General features: G+C 40.1%; 1 long non-coding RNA gene across 1 annotated transcript in view; it reads left to right on the top strand.

Moving 5' to 3' along the window:
• LOC131812197 (uncharacterized) overlaps nt 1–13,563 on the top strand; it is a 28,476-nt gene that overhangs the window by 11,804 nt on the left and 3,109 nt on the right. The window contains exon 2 of the long non-coding RNA XR_009346279.1: nt 11,097–11,195. This is a non-coding gene — a long non-coding RNA (uncharacterized LOC131812197). The remainder of the gene's footprint in view (nt 1–11,096; nt 11,196–13,563) is intronic.

Genomic DNA, 13,563 nt, shown 5'->3' with positions numbered 1-13,563 from the left:
TTTGCATATGTTGCACCTTCTTTGTATCCCAGTGATAAATCTTACTGGATTAGGTTATAGGGTGGAAAATACATTGAAAAGATGTGGAGAAATAGTTAAAAGTCATTAAACAGCCCCAGGAGTACCAAAATACACAGCAGTTGTAAAGAATTAGATCTGCATGTACCACTGTTTTGCTTTTGCACCTTTGTCATCAGTTGGCCATTCTCTTGTGGGACTGTTTCTGGGTTCTTTGCTCTGCTCTATGTCTTTCCCTTTTCTAACACTACATTGTCTTGGTTACTGTAGCTACAGTGTTTCTTTTTCAAAATTTCAAAGCTGCTACACTCCTACCATACAGGTTTTAGTATCTGTATATATATGTATACAAAGATCCTGCTGGGATTTTGTAAAGATTACATTAAATCTGTGGATGGGTTTTGAGGAACTAACATTTTTGCCATGCTGCCTTTCCAGTTACATGGGTCTTGTTTGAGTTCCGTCATTAGTGCTTTATAGTCTGCATAGAGATCCTTGACATATTTTGTTAGATTTAATCCTGATTTGGGGGGAAGCTATTATTAAATTTTTTTAAAACAAGACTTTTTTTTTTTAACTGCTAAGTAAATTTCATATACCTATATCTGTATATATCACATTACTTTGTCCATTAAGGCATTGAAAGACCCTTAGTTTGTTTCTGTATCTTGGATATTGTAAGTAATGCTGCAAACGAAATGGGGATGCAAGTATCTGTTCAAGTTAGTGTTTTTGTTTTCTTCAGATAATACACAGATGGGAGTTGCTGGATTATGTGATAGTTGTTTTGTTTGTTTGTTTGTTTTTTATTAAGAAAACTGCATGCTGTTTCCCACTGTGGCTGCACCAATTTACATTCCCACCAATAGTGAGCAAATGTTCCCTTTTTTCAGTGTTCTTGCCAACATGTTATTTTATTTTCCTTATAATAGCCATTCTGACAGGTATGAAGTGATAGCTCATCGTGGTTTGGATTTGCATTTTCCTGATGATTTGTGACATGGAAAGTCATGTACTTGTTGGCCGTCGTTAAGTCTTTGTATTTATTATCAAGACTGACATTGAGCTTACTGCTTCTAGGAGTTTTATAGTTTTAGGTTCTACATTTAAGTCTTTAATCTACTTTCAGTTAATTTTTGTGAATAGTGTAATATCGTTGTCCAGTTTCATTACTCTGCATGTCGCTGTCCTCCTTTCCAAAAACATTGATTTAACAGTGTGTTTTCTGTGGGTGCTTGGGTGGCTCAGTTGGTTAAGCGTCTGCCTATAGCTCAGGTCATGATCCCAGGATCCTGGAATTGAGCCCCATATTGGTCTCCCTGCTTAGCCTCAGCGGGGAGTCTGCTTCTCCCTCTCCTTCTGGCTGCCACTTCCCCTGGTTGTACTCTCTCTGTCAAATAAATAAATAAAATCTTAAAAACAAAAAAAACAAAACCAGTCTGTATTTCCCAATTGTTTATTTCTAGCTCCTTGATCATAAATTAATTGGCTCTTTATGAGAGGGTTAATTTCTGCTCTCTCTGTTGTGTTCCACTGACCTATATGTGCCTGTTTTTATGTCAATACCATACGATTTGATTACTATACTTCTGCAGTATTGTTTGAAGTTAGGGAGTGTGATATTCCAGATTTGTTGGTTTTTCTCAAGGCTCCTTTGCATATTTGGGATCGTCTGTGGTTTTAGGATTTTAGGATTGCTTATTTCTGTGAAAAACACAGTCGGAATTTTATTGGGGATTGTGTTGAATTTGAAGGTTTGTTTGGATAGTATGCATATTTTACAGTTCTTCCAGCGCATGGACATTGAGTATCTTTCCATTTATTTGTCTTCAATTTATTTCAGCAGTGTCTTATTACAGTTTCAAGTGTACAGTTCTTTCACTTTTTTTTTTTTTTAAGATTTTATTTATTTGAGGGGGGAAGAGTGAGAAAGTTGGGTTTGATCTCACAATGACCTGAGCTGAAATCAAGAGTCAGATGCTCAACTGAGCCATCCAGGTGCCCTGGTCTTTCACCTTCTTAAATTTCTCTCTAATTGTATTCACTTTGGTGCAGTTGTAGATGGAACTGTTTTCTTAATTTTTCTGATAGTTTATTATTAGTGTATAGAACTAACAGGGTTTTTCTGGTATATTGATTTTATATCCTGCAGCTTTCCTGGATTCTCTATTTTGTTTACAGTCTTTAAGGTTGTCTCTATGTAATATGTCATCTAAAAATAGTGACAGTTTTACTTCTTCCTTTCCAGTCTGGAGGCCTGTTATTTCTTGCCTAGTTGCTCTACATAAGACTTTCAATAATATGTTGAATAAAAGTGATAAGAGTATTTATTCTCAGTTTTAGTAGGATGTTATTTGTGGGTTTGTAACATACATGCTTTATTTTGTTGAGATACATTTCCTCTATACACACTTGTCATAAATGTTGAATTTTTAAAAAGTTTTTTCTGCAGCTGTTCAGTTGATCATACAATTCTTACTCTGTAAATGAAATTATTTAATTTTCTAATTGTTTATTGCTAGTATATGGAAATATAGTTTTTTCCCACTTAAATCAAGTATCCCATGAAACTTAAACACAAATTTTTTATTTTAATTTCCGTATTGATAATTACAGTGTTATATTAGTGTCAGGTGTGCAATATAGTGATTCAGCTATTCTGTACGTTACACAGTGCTTATCATCATAATTGTGCTCTTTTATCTCTGTCACCTATTTCACAACCCCCCTCTTCTGCTAACCATCAGTTAGTTCTCCTTAGTTATGAATCTTTTTCTTGGTTTGTCTCTCTTTTGTTTTCTCCTTTGCTCATTTGTTTTCTTTCTTAAATTACAAATATGAGTGAAATCATATGGTATTTGTCTTTCTCTGACTTATTTCATTTAGCATTATACTATCTAACTTCATCTATGTTGTTACAAATGGCTAGATACTCTTGTGGCCGAATAGTACCCCATCGTGCGTGTGTGTGCGCGCGTGCGTGCTAACGCGCTAGCACCTGCATACACCACTCTTTATCCATTCATCTATGGATGGACACTTGAGCTGCTCCTATAATTTAGCTGTTGCAAATAATGTTACTAAACAGGGGTACATGTATCTCTTCAAATTAGTGTTTCTGTATTTCGGGGGTAAATACCCAGTAGTGCATTTACTGCATCATATAATAATTCTGTTTCTAACTTTTTAAAAAATTTATTTATTAGAGAGTGAGAGAGAACATAAACACGGGAAGGGGTGGAGGGAGAGGGAGAAGCAGACTTCCCACTGAGCAGGGAGCCCGACGTAGAGCACATTCCCAGGACCCTTGACCTGAGCTGAAGGCAGATGCTTAACCAACTGAGTCACTCAGGTGCCCCTCTATTTTTAACTTTTTGAAGAACCTCCATTTTGTTTTCCATAGTAGTTGCACCAGCTTGCATTTTTACCAACAGTGTATGAGGGTTCCTTTTTTCCACATGCTTGCCAAGGCTTACTGTTTCTTGTTTTTTTGATTTTTGATTTTAGCTCTTCTGACAAGTGTGAAGTGATACCTCATTTTGATTTTGACTTGTATTTCTTTGATGATAAATTATGTTGAGCATCTATTCATGTGTCCGTTGGCTATCTGTATGTCTTTGGAGAAATGTCTGTTCATGTTGTCTGCCCATTTTTGGATTTTTTGGAGTGGGTTGTTGAATTGTAGGAGTTGATAATTTTCAGTTAATTTTTGTGTGTGGTGCAAGGGAATTGTCCATTTTTATTTTATTATTATTATTACTTTTATTTTTAAGATTTACCCATCCACTTTAAAGAACGGGAGGAGGGGCAGAGTGAGAGGGAAAGAGTATCAAGCAGACTGTGCTGAGCATAGACCTCAGTGCAGGGCTGTATTCTCATGACCCTGAATTCATGACCTGAGCTGAAACCAAGAGTTGGACATTTAACTGACTCAGCCACTCAGGCACCCCTAGTTTTATTCTTTTACATGTAGCTAACTGTCCAGTTTTCCTAAGACCATTTGTTAGAAGAAACTGGTTTTTCCCTATTGTGTATTTTTTCCTGCTTCGTTGAGGATTAATTGACTACAGAATTGTAGGTTTATTTCTGGGCACTCCATTCTGTTCCATTGATCTATTTGTCCGTTTTTGTACCAGTACCATACTGCTTTGATTGCTGCAGCTTTGTATTATATCTTGAACTCTAGGATTGTAATAGCTCCAGTTTGTTCTTTAAGATTGCTTTGGCTGTTTGGGGTTTTTTGTTGGTCCAGCTAAATTTTAGGATTGTTTGCTGTAGTTCTGTGAAAAATGCTGTTGGTATTTTGGTAGAGGTTGCATTAAATTTGTAAACTGCTTTGGGCAGTACATTTTAACCTTGTTTGTTCTTCCAATTCAAGTGCATGGAATGTCTTTTCGTTTCTTTGTGTCTCTCTAATTTTTTCCTAAGAGTTTTATAGTTTTCAGAGTACAGAAAACTCTGAAGTTCATTCCTTGGTATTTATTTTATTTTATCTTTTTTTTTTTTTTTTTTTTTTTTTTTTTTTTGGTGCAGTTATAAATGGAATTTTCTTAATTTCTTTCTCTACTGCTTCATTATTGGTGTATAGAAAAGCAATAGATTTCTGTACATTGATTTTGTATCCTGTGACCTTACTGAATTCATTGAGTAGTTCTGGTCGTTTTTTTGGTGGTCTTTTGCATTTTCTAGATATAGTATCATGTCATCTGCAAATAGTGAAAGTTTTACTTTTCTTTATTTGGATGCATTTTACTTCTTTTTGTTGTCTAATTGCCGTGGCTAGGACTTCAATACTGTATTGAATAAAAGAGATGAGAGTAGACATCCTTGTATTGTTCCTAATATTAGCATGGAAGTTCTCAGCTTTTCCCCATTGTGTATGATGTTTGCTGCAGGTTTTTCATGTAAGACCCTTATTATGTTATGTTTTCTTTAAACCTACTTTGTTGAGGTTTCTTACCATGAATGGACATTGTACTTTTTCAGATATCTTTTCTTTATTTATTGGAAAGATCATTTTTTTTTTAATCCTTTCTCTTATTGATGTGATATATCACACTGATTGATTTGTGAATATTGAACTACTCTTACATCCTGGGAATAAATCCCACCTGATTGTGGTGAATGCTTTTTAAAAAGTTTTTACATGTTTAAAAGATTGTTATTAGAGAGTGAGTGAGCAAACAAGGGGCGGGGCAGTGGGAGGGGGAGACATGCTCACTCCCCGTGGAGCGGAGCGCAGTGCGGGCTTGATCCAGGACCCTGAGATCACCACTGAGCTGAAATCAAGAGTCAGATGCCCAGTCAACTAATTGAGCCCCCTGAATGATTTTTTACATGAGTTGTTCCATTTGGTTTGCTAGTATTTTGTTGAGGGTATTTGGATTTATAGTCATGAGAAATACAGACTTGTTTGTTCTCTCTTTTATTTGTGGGGTGGGGGGGGTCGTTTCTTTTCTCGTTTTGGTATCAGGGTAATGGTGGTCCTGTAGAATGAATTTGGAAGTTTTCCTTTCTCTTCTATTTTTGGGAACAGTTTGAGAAGAGAAGAGAAACTCTTAATAGAAACTCTTCTTTATTTTTAAAATAAATTTACTTATTTGAGAGAGTGAGTGTGTGCGCACATGAGGCAGGGAAAGAGGTACAGAGGGAGAGAGACAAACAGACTCTCTCTGGAGCACAGAGCCTGACGTGGGGCTCCATCCCATGACCGAGATCATGACCTGAGCGGAAATCAAGAGTCAGACGCTCAACCGACTGAGCCACCCAGGTGCCCAGTAAAACTGTTCTTTAAATGTTTGTTAGAATTCACCTAGTTTGAGAAGAAAAGAGAAGAGAAACTCTTAAAAAGAGATACTCTTCTTTTTTTGTTAGAATTCACCTGTGAAGCAGTCTGGTCCTGGACTTTTGTTTGTTGGAGTTTTTGATTACTGATTCAATTTAATTACTGGTGATTGCTCTGTTCATATTTCTGTTTTTTCCTGTTTCAGTTTTGGTAGTTTATATGTTTCTAGGAATTTGTCCATTTCTTTAGGCTGCCGTATATATTGGTGTGCGGCTTTTCATTATCATCTCTTAAAATTGTTTGTATTTCTGTGGAGTTAGTTATTTCTCTCTCATTTGTGATTTTGTTTATTTGGATCCTTTCTCTTTTTGATAAGTTTGGCTAGGAGTTTATCAATTTTTTTAAAAGATTTTATTGATTTATTTGACAGAGATCGCAAGTAGGCAGAGAGGCAGGGAGAGAGAGAGGAGGAAGCAGATACCTTCTCAGCAGAGAGCATGATGCGGGGCTCGATCCCAGGACCCTGAGATCATGACCCGAGCTGAAGGCCGAGGCTTAACCCACTGAGCCACCCAGGTGCCCCGGGGTTTATCAGTTTTAACAAAGCAGCAGCTACTGGTTTCATTGGTCTGTTGGGTTTTTTTTGTTTTGTTTTATTTTGTTTTTTAGTTTCTATATCATTTATTTCTGCTTGATTTTTTTTTTTAAAGATTTTATTTATTTATTTGACAGAGATCGCAAGTAGGCAGAGAGGCAGGCAGAGAGAGAGGAGGGGAAGCAGGCTTCCCACTGAGCAGAGAGCCCGATGCGGGACTCGATCCCAGGACCCTGGGACCATGACCTGAGCTGAAGGCAGAGGCTTTAATCCACTGAGCCACCCAGGCGCCCCCTATTTCTGCTTGATTCTTTATTGTTTCCTTTTTTCTGCTGGTTTCAGGCTTCCCTTCTTCTTTTTTTTAGCTCCTAGGTGTAAGGTTAAGTTGTGTATTTGAGATTGCTTTTTGAGGTACGCCTTTATTGCTATATACTTCCTTCTTAAGCCCACTTTTGCTGGGGTATGTGGGTAGGTTAGTCGGTTAAGCATCTGACTTTTGGTTTCGGCTCAGGTCATAATCTCCCAGCTTTTGTATCGAGCCCCATGTTGGCTCTGTGTCCAGTGTGGTGTCTGTTTCAGATTCTTTCTTCCTCTCTCTCAAATAAAATATATTTTTTTAAAAGACCATTTTTACTGCATCCCAAAGCTTTTTTGACCATTGAATATTCATTTTTATCTCTTTGCATTTAATTTTTAAAAATTTCTTCTTTGGTTTCCTGGTTGATCCATTCATCGTTCAGTAGCATGTTGTTTAACCTCAGTGTATTTGTGCTCTTTCCAGTGGCTGACTTCCAGTTTCATAGCATTATGGTCAGAAAAGGTGCATGGTTATGACTTAAGTCTTTTTGTTTGTTGAGGCCTGTTTTGTGACCTAATATGTGATCTTTTCTGGAGACTGTCCCGTGTATAGTGGAGAATAATTTGTATTCTGCTGCTTTCAGATGGAATGTTCTGATTATATCTGTTAATTCCATCTGTTCCAGTGTGTTACGTAAAGCTATTGTTTCCTTGTTGATTTTCTGTGTAGGTGATCTCTGTCCGTTGATGTAATTGGGGTCTTAAAGTACCCTACTATTATTGTATTACTATTGATTAGTTCCTCTGTTAATAGCTGCCGTATTTATTTGGGTGCTCCCATATTTGGTGCATAAATATTTATGATTGTGTCTTCTTGTTGAGTAGTCCCCTTTATTATGATATAGTACCCTTTTTCATTTCTTGTTGCAGTCTCTGTTTCAAAGTCTTTTTTGTCCAATATAAGTATTAAAACTCCAGTTTTCTTTTGACATCCAATTTCATGATAAATGTTTCTCCATTCCCTTTTTTAAAGAAAATATTTTATTTATTTATTTGAGAGAGGGAGCACAGGGGGGCAGGACAGAGGGAGAGGCAGACTCCCCACTGAACAGGGAGCCGGACTCAGGGCTCAGTCCCAGGACCCTGAGATCATGACCTGAGCCGAAGTCAGACACTTAACCACCTGAGCCACTCAGGCGTGCCTTTATCCCTTAACTTTCAATCTGTACTGGCGTTGGGTCTGAAATGAGTCTCTTGTAGGCAATATATAGATAGGTCTTGTTTTTTTTTAACCATTCTGACACTGTACATCTTTTGATTAGAGTGTTTAGTCCATTTATATTCAGAGTAGTTATTGATATATATGTGTTTATTGCCATTTTATTACACCTGTTTTTGTTTCTGGAGATTTTCTTCATTCTTTTTTTTTTTTTTTTTTATTCAGTTAGTCAACAGACAGTACATCATTAGTTTCAGATGTAGAGTTCAGTAATTCGTCAGTTGCATGTAACATACAGTGCTCATCACATCATGTGTCCTCAGTGCCTATCACCCTGGCAACCCTCAGTTTGTTTCTGTAGTTAAGAGTCTCTCATGGTTTGTCTCCCTCTCTGTATGAAGGTTCCCCTTTCTTCACATCCTCACCAACATCTGTCATTTCCTGACTTGTTCATTTTAGCCGTTTTGGTTGGGGTGAGGTGAGGTGGTATCTCATTGTGGTTTTGATTTGTATTTCCCTGATGCTGAGTAATGTGGAGCATTTTCTCATGTGTCTCTTGGCCATTTGTATGTCCTCTTGGGAAAAATGTATGTTCACGTCTTCTGCCCATTTCTTGACTGGATTATTTGTGTGTGTGGTTTTTTTGGGTGTTGAGTTTGGTAAGTTCTTATAGGTCTTAGATATCAGCACTTTATCTGATGTCATTTGCAAATATCTTCTCCCATTCTGTAGGTTGCCCTTTAATTCTGTTGATTGTTCCCTTTGCTGTGCAGAAGCTTCTTATCTTGATGAAGCCCCAAAAGTTCATTTTTGGTATTTTATTCCCCTTGCCTTTGGAGATGTGTCTAGCAAGAAGTTGCTGCAGCCAAGGTCATAGAGGTCGTAGAGGTTGCTGCCTGTGTTCTCTAGGATTTTGGTGGATTCCAGTCTCAAATTTAGGTCTTTTATCCATTTTGAGTTTAGCTTTGTGTATGGTGTAAGAAAATGGCCCAGTTTCATTCTTCTACATGTGGCTGTCCAGTTTTCCCAACACCATTTGTTGAAGAGACTGTCCATTTCCCATTGGATATTCTTTTCTGCTTTGTCAAAAATCAATTGACCAGAAGCACCTGGGTGGCTCAGTCGTTAAGTGTCTGCCTTCAGCTCAGGTCAGGATTCCAGGGTCCTGGGATTGAGCCCCGCATCAGGCACCTTGCTCAGCGGGAAGCCTGCTTCTCCCTCTCCCACTCTCCCTGCTTGTGTTCCCTCTCTCACTCTGTCTCTGTCAAATAAATAAACCTTTAAAAAAAAAAAAATAAGCTGACCATATAGTTGAGGGTCCATTTCTGGGTACTCTTTCTCTGTTCCTTTCTCATCTTTGTCACTTTTGATCTTTGCACTCAGAGTCCCTTTAATATTTATTGCAGGGCTTGTTTCATGGTTATGAACTTCTTCAGGTTTTGTTTGGGGAACTTTAGTTGTGGAGTTTGTTCTGCCAGTCTTCATGTTGTTTTCTGGGTTATTTATGCTGATATGTTAGCCAGTTGTATCTCTGGGACAGGGGAACATAGGGTCCTTCTACTCCAGCATCTTCCCAGCTTCTGCCTCTCATGAGACTTTTATTTATTTATTTATTTATTTTATTTTTTTAAGATTTTATTTATTTATTTGACAGAGAGAGAACACAAGTAGGCAGAGAGAGAGGAGGAAGCAGGCTCCCTGCTGAGCAGAGAGCCCGATGCGGGACTCGATCCCAGGACCCTGAGATCATGACCTGAGCTGAAGGCAGCGGCTTAACCCACTGAGCCACCCAGGCGCCCTCATGAGACTTTTAAAAACAGCTTTAGTGTCATTGATACAGGTATTTTATTTTATTTTATTTTATTTTATTTTTTTTTTTTTTTAAAGATTTTATTTATTTATTTGACAGAGAGAGATCACAAGTAGGCAGAGAGGCAGGCAGAGAGAGAGAGGAGGAAACAGGCTCCCTGCTGAGCAGAGAGCCCGATGTGGGACTCGATCCCAGGACCCTGAGATCATGACCTGAGCCGAAGGCAGCGGCTTAACCCACTGAGCCACCCAGGCGCCCGATACAGGTATTTTAAACACACACACACGCTTGATGTTCATGATGTGTATTGTAATGTAGCCATTATCTCATGGTTTCAGGCTCTATAAGCTTGTGAACTTGAGCTGTTTTATACAGAAATATATGGTCATGTTCAATTTTAGTCAAAAGAAAAGTTAAGAATCCAAAACAAAAAAGCCCCAAACCTTAAAGAATGGAGTTCTAATGGGGCAGTATGTGCTTCGCATGAGACAGTACCCGGTGCGGTCTCTCAGAGCCAGAATACGAGGGTTTCAAACTAAGGCAGTGCGTGGTTTTTCCTCACCGTCGCACCTAAACCATCTGCGCTTCTGAGAGCAGCTGCTGGGGGGGACATGGGTAATGCTGCCACAAGGTGACACAGCTGTGGTCCCGCCGCACTGAGGAGGAGACCGTCTCTCGGCCTTCTCAGGCAGACGGCTTGCTGACGCCAGCGGGTGAGAGGAGTGCCCTGTCTGGAACCCAGGCAGCTCTCGGAGACACCTCTCAGTATGGCTGACCCGTGGACAACAGGGTTTGAGCTGCACAGGTCCACTCTACGTGGACTTTTTATGAAATGATTTTGTAAATGTATTTTAAGATTTCTTAACATTTTTTTTCTAGCTTACTTTATTCTAAGAATGCATTATGTAATACATTTAACATACAAAATATGTGTTAATTGGCTTATTGGTAAGGCTTCTGGTTAAGAGTAGGTGATCAGTAGTTCAGTTTTTGGTGAGTCAAGATATATGTGGATTTTTGGCTGCACAGGGGGTTGGCTCCCTTACCCCAATGTTGTTGAGCTGTACCCCGTGGCAGACTTAGGGAAAAAACGAAAGCTTCCGGGAAAAGGGCATAGCTGTGAAGATCTAGATCCTTTGGCGGATGCAGATCAGGATCACGGGAGAGGTGCTGGTGGGGATCAGAAGTTCACGGATGTGTAGCGTGTAGCAGGCGTGTTGGGGGCTCCAGTCCTTGTCTCTGAGTTCCACCCTGTCCTTTACTTGGCACAGCTGTTCCGCGTAGCAGCAGGCTCCGTGCTAAGCCCATAAAGGATGCTAGACAGAAGCCGCAAACGGAAGACTGACTCCTTCCTGTCTTCCATTTCCCACAGCTTCATTCTGACGGCGCTTCTCCACACTGGCCGGGGTGGTTCTTTCCGAGAGCAGCAGCCAAGCCCAGTCTGCGACTTCCCCAGCACGGGCAGAACCAGGTACACTGTCAGCCCTAACCACTGGCCCCTAGAACTTACTGCCAAGCCCAGAAATGCACACTGGCCAGGTGGCAGCCCTTTTCCATATGACTGCTGTTGTCACTGAGTGGTGAACGCTCTGTTCCCTCGGCCCAGGAAAATTGCATTTTGTTACCCCCGATTCCATGGAACCCTAGTTCTCAGCCTGTGGTCCATGACCAGCAGTGTCACGTCCTCCCGGGAATGTGCTAGAAGTGCAGATATTCTCAGGCTCCACCTGGTCTATTGAGTCAGTAACTCCAATGCCCGATCAGGAATCTGTGCTCCCCAAGCCCTCCTAACACACACTGACATCTGAGAACCACTGCCTTTGAGTCAGCTTGCTCTTCTGGTCGCCTCGTTAATGATTCTTTTCACTAAATTCTGTTTAAATAACTGGTGTAGGACACCCTCAGACAGTAGCTTTCTACCAGAATGTTTCAGTATGCGTCAGTACCAATCTTTCTTACACCCTTTGAGAAAAAAGGGAACTTCTCCCATCTCATTCCGCATGGAGTACATTACCTCAGATAACTAGCAAACACGACTATCCCTAAGGACATAGATGCAAAATTCCCAAAATAACAAGAAAAATAATTAGTGCTTTGCATCCAGCATCATATTAAAGAGGTTAAACATGATGAAGTGGGAAATTCATCTTAGTAATTAATGCGAGTGTGGATCAGCCTAAGATCAGTCCATGTAAGACACCAGATTAGCAGAATGAAGAGTAAACCAGTCATCTGAGTGCAGAAAAAGCCTTTAACAGAATCTGACATCCTTTCCTAATTACAAAATAGGAAACAAACAAACAAACCAAAACCACCCAACAAACCAGGAAGAGAGGGGGAATGTCGCACAACATGATGAAGGGAATCTATGAAAAACCTCCAGCTAGTATCATACTCGGGGGTGAAGAGCTGGAAGATTTCTCCCTGGAATCAGGAGTAAGACAAGGGGGCTTGCTTTAGCCATTGCTCAGCACTGTAAGTTTTAGCCAGAAAATTAGGCAAAAATAACTAAAAAATATCTGAACGGGAAAGGAAGAAACCTCTCTCCGTTTGGAGAGGATGTGATCTAAAATACACTAAAATAAAAAACCCTGATGAATCCACCCAAAAAAAGTACTACTGGTGCCAGGATACACGGTCAACACACTGTAATCAGTTGTATTTTGGCCCACTGGCAGCGAACGGTCTGAATAACCAGAGATCCCAGGAGCACGCCTAGGAGAGCTGCAGGACTGCTCCGACGGCGGCGCTGCCCGCAGCGATCTGCGGCTTCAGCGCAGCCCCTGTCAGAATGCCTCCCCGCGCCGGAAGCGGAAAAGCGGACTTTAAATTTCACATGAAACAGACACTGAATAGCCAGAACAGTGTTTAAAGAACACAGCTGGAGGACTCACACTTGCTCATCCCAGAGCTTACTACTGTGAACCTGGCTGTCGAAGCCATGTGGAGCTGCAGAAGAACAGACCGGCGGGACGGAATTCACCACACGCGTGCTTCATCGTCCATCAGAGTTTTGACAGCGCTGCCGACACCTTCAGTGGGGAAAGGATCTCTTCATCAAGCGGGGTCTTGAGGTCACCGAGTAGTCATTCACGTGAAGGAGACTGATACTGAGATCCTACCTCACGTCACGTATAAAAAGTAATTCAAGATGGGTCAAAGATATAGCATAAAACTTAGGAAATGTGGGTGAATTTTTGTGACCTTGTATTTGTAGAGAATTCTTAGATATGGCAGTAAAATTAAAAAGAGATGTTGGACTTCATCAAAACTAAAACTTTTAAAAAAGATTTTATTTATTTTAGAAGGAGAAGGAGACAGGAGGGGGAGAAAGAGAATCTGGAGCAGACACCCTCCCCCTCGCCCCTGAGTAACGCGACATGGGGCTTCATTTCACAACCCTGAGAGGATGACCTGAGCCAAAACCAAGGTCCAGTGCTCAATTGACTGAGCCACCAAGGCACCCCAAATTAAAACTTTTCAAGGACATCATCAAGTAAGAGAAAAGACAACCCACAGAAGGAGAGAAAATATTCACCAAGAGTCTAGTATCCAGAGTATATGAAGAACTCTTAGAACTCAACAACAGAACATCCCCCCCAAACAACATCCTTATTCAAAAATAGGTAATGGACTTGGATAGACATTTCTCCAAAGATTATGTATTACTGGTTGCCAGGTAATGGGGTAAGGAGAATTGGTAGTGACTGGTATTGGATATGGGGTTTCTTTTTTGGGATGAGGGGAATGTTTGAGAGATAGCCCTAACAGCTGTGCAACATTGTGAATACATTAAAAACCACTGAACTGTAAATGTGCTTAAAATGACCAGATTTTTA

Source organism: Mustela lutreola, chromosome 12, assembly GCF_030435805.1.
Source record: "Mustela lutreola isolate mMusLut2 chromosome 12, mMusLut2.pri, whole genome shotgun sequence".
In the NCBI taxonomy this organism is placed as follows: domain Eukaryota; kingdom Metazoa; phylum Chordata; class Mammalia; order Carnivora; family Mustelidae; genus Mustela; species Mustela lutreola.
Note: the sequence above shows the minus strand (reverse complement) of the source record. Positions and strands in the feature narration are given on the sequence as shown.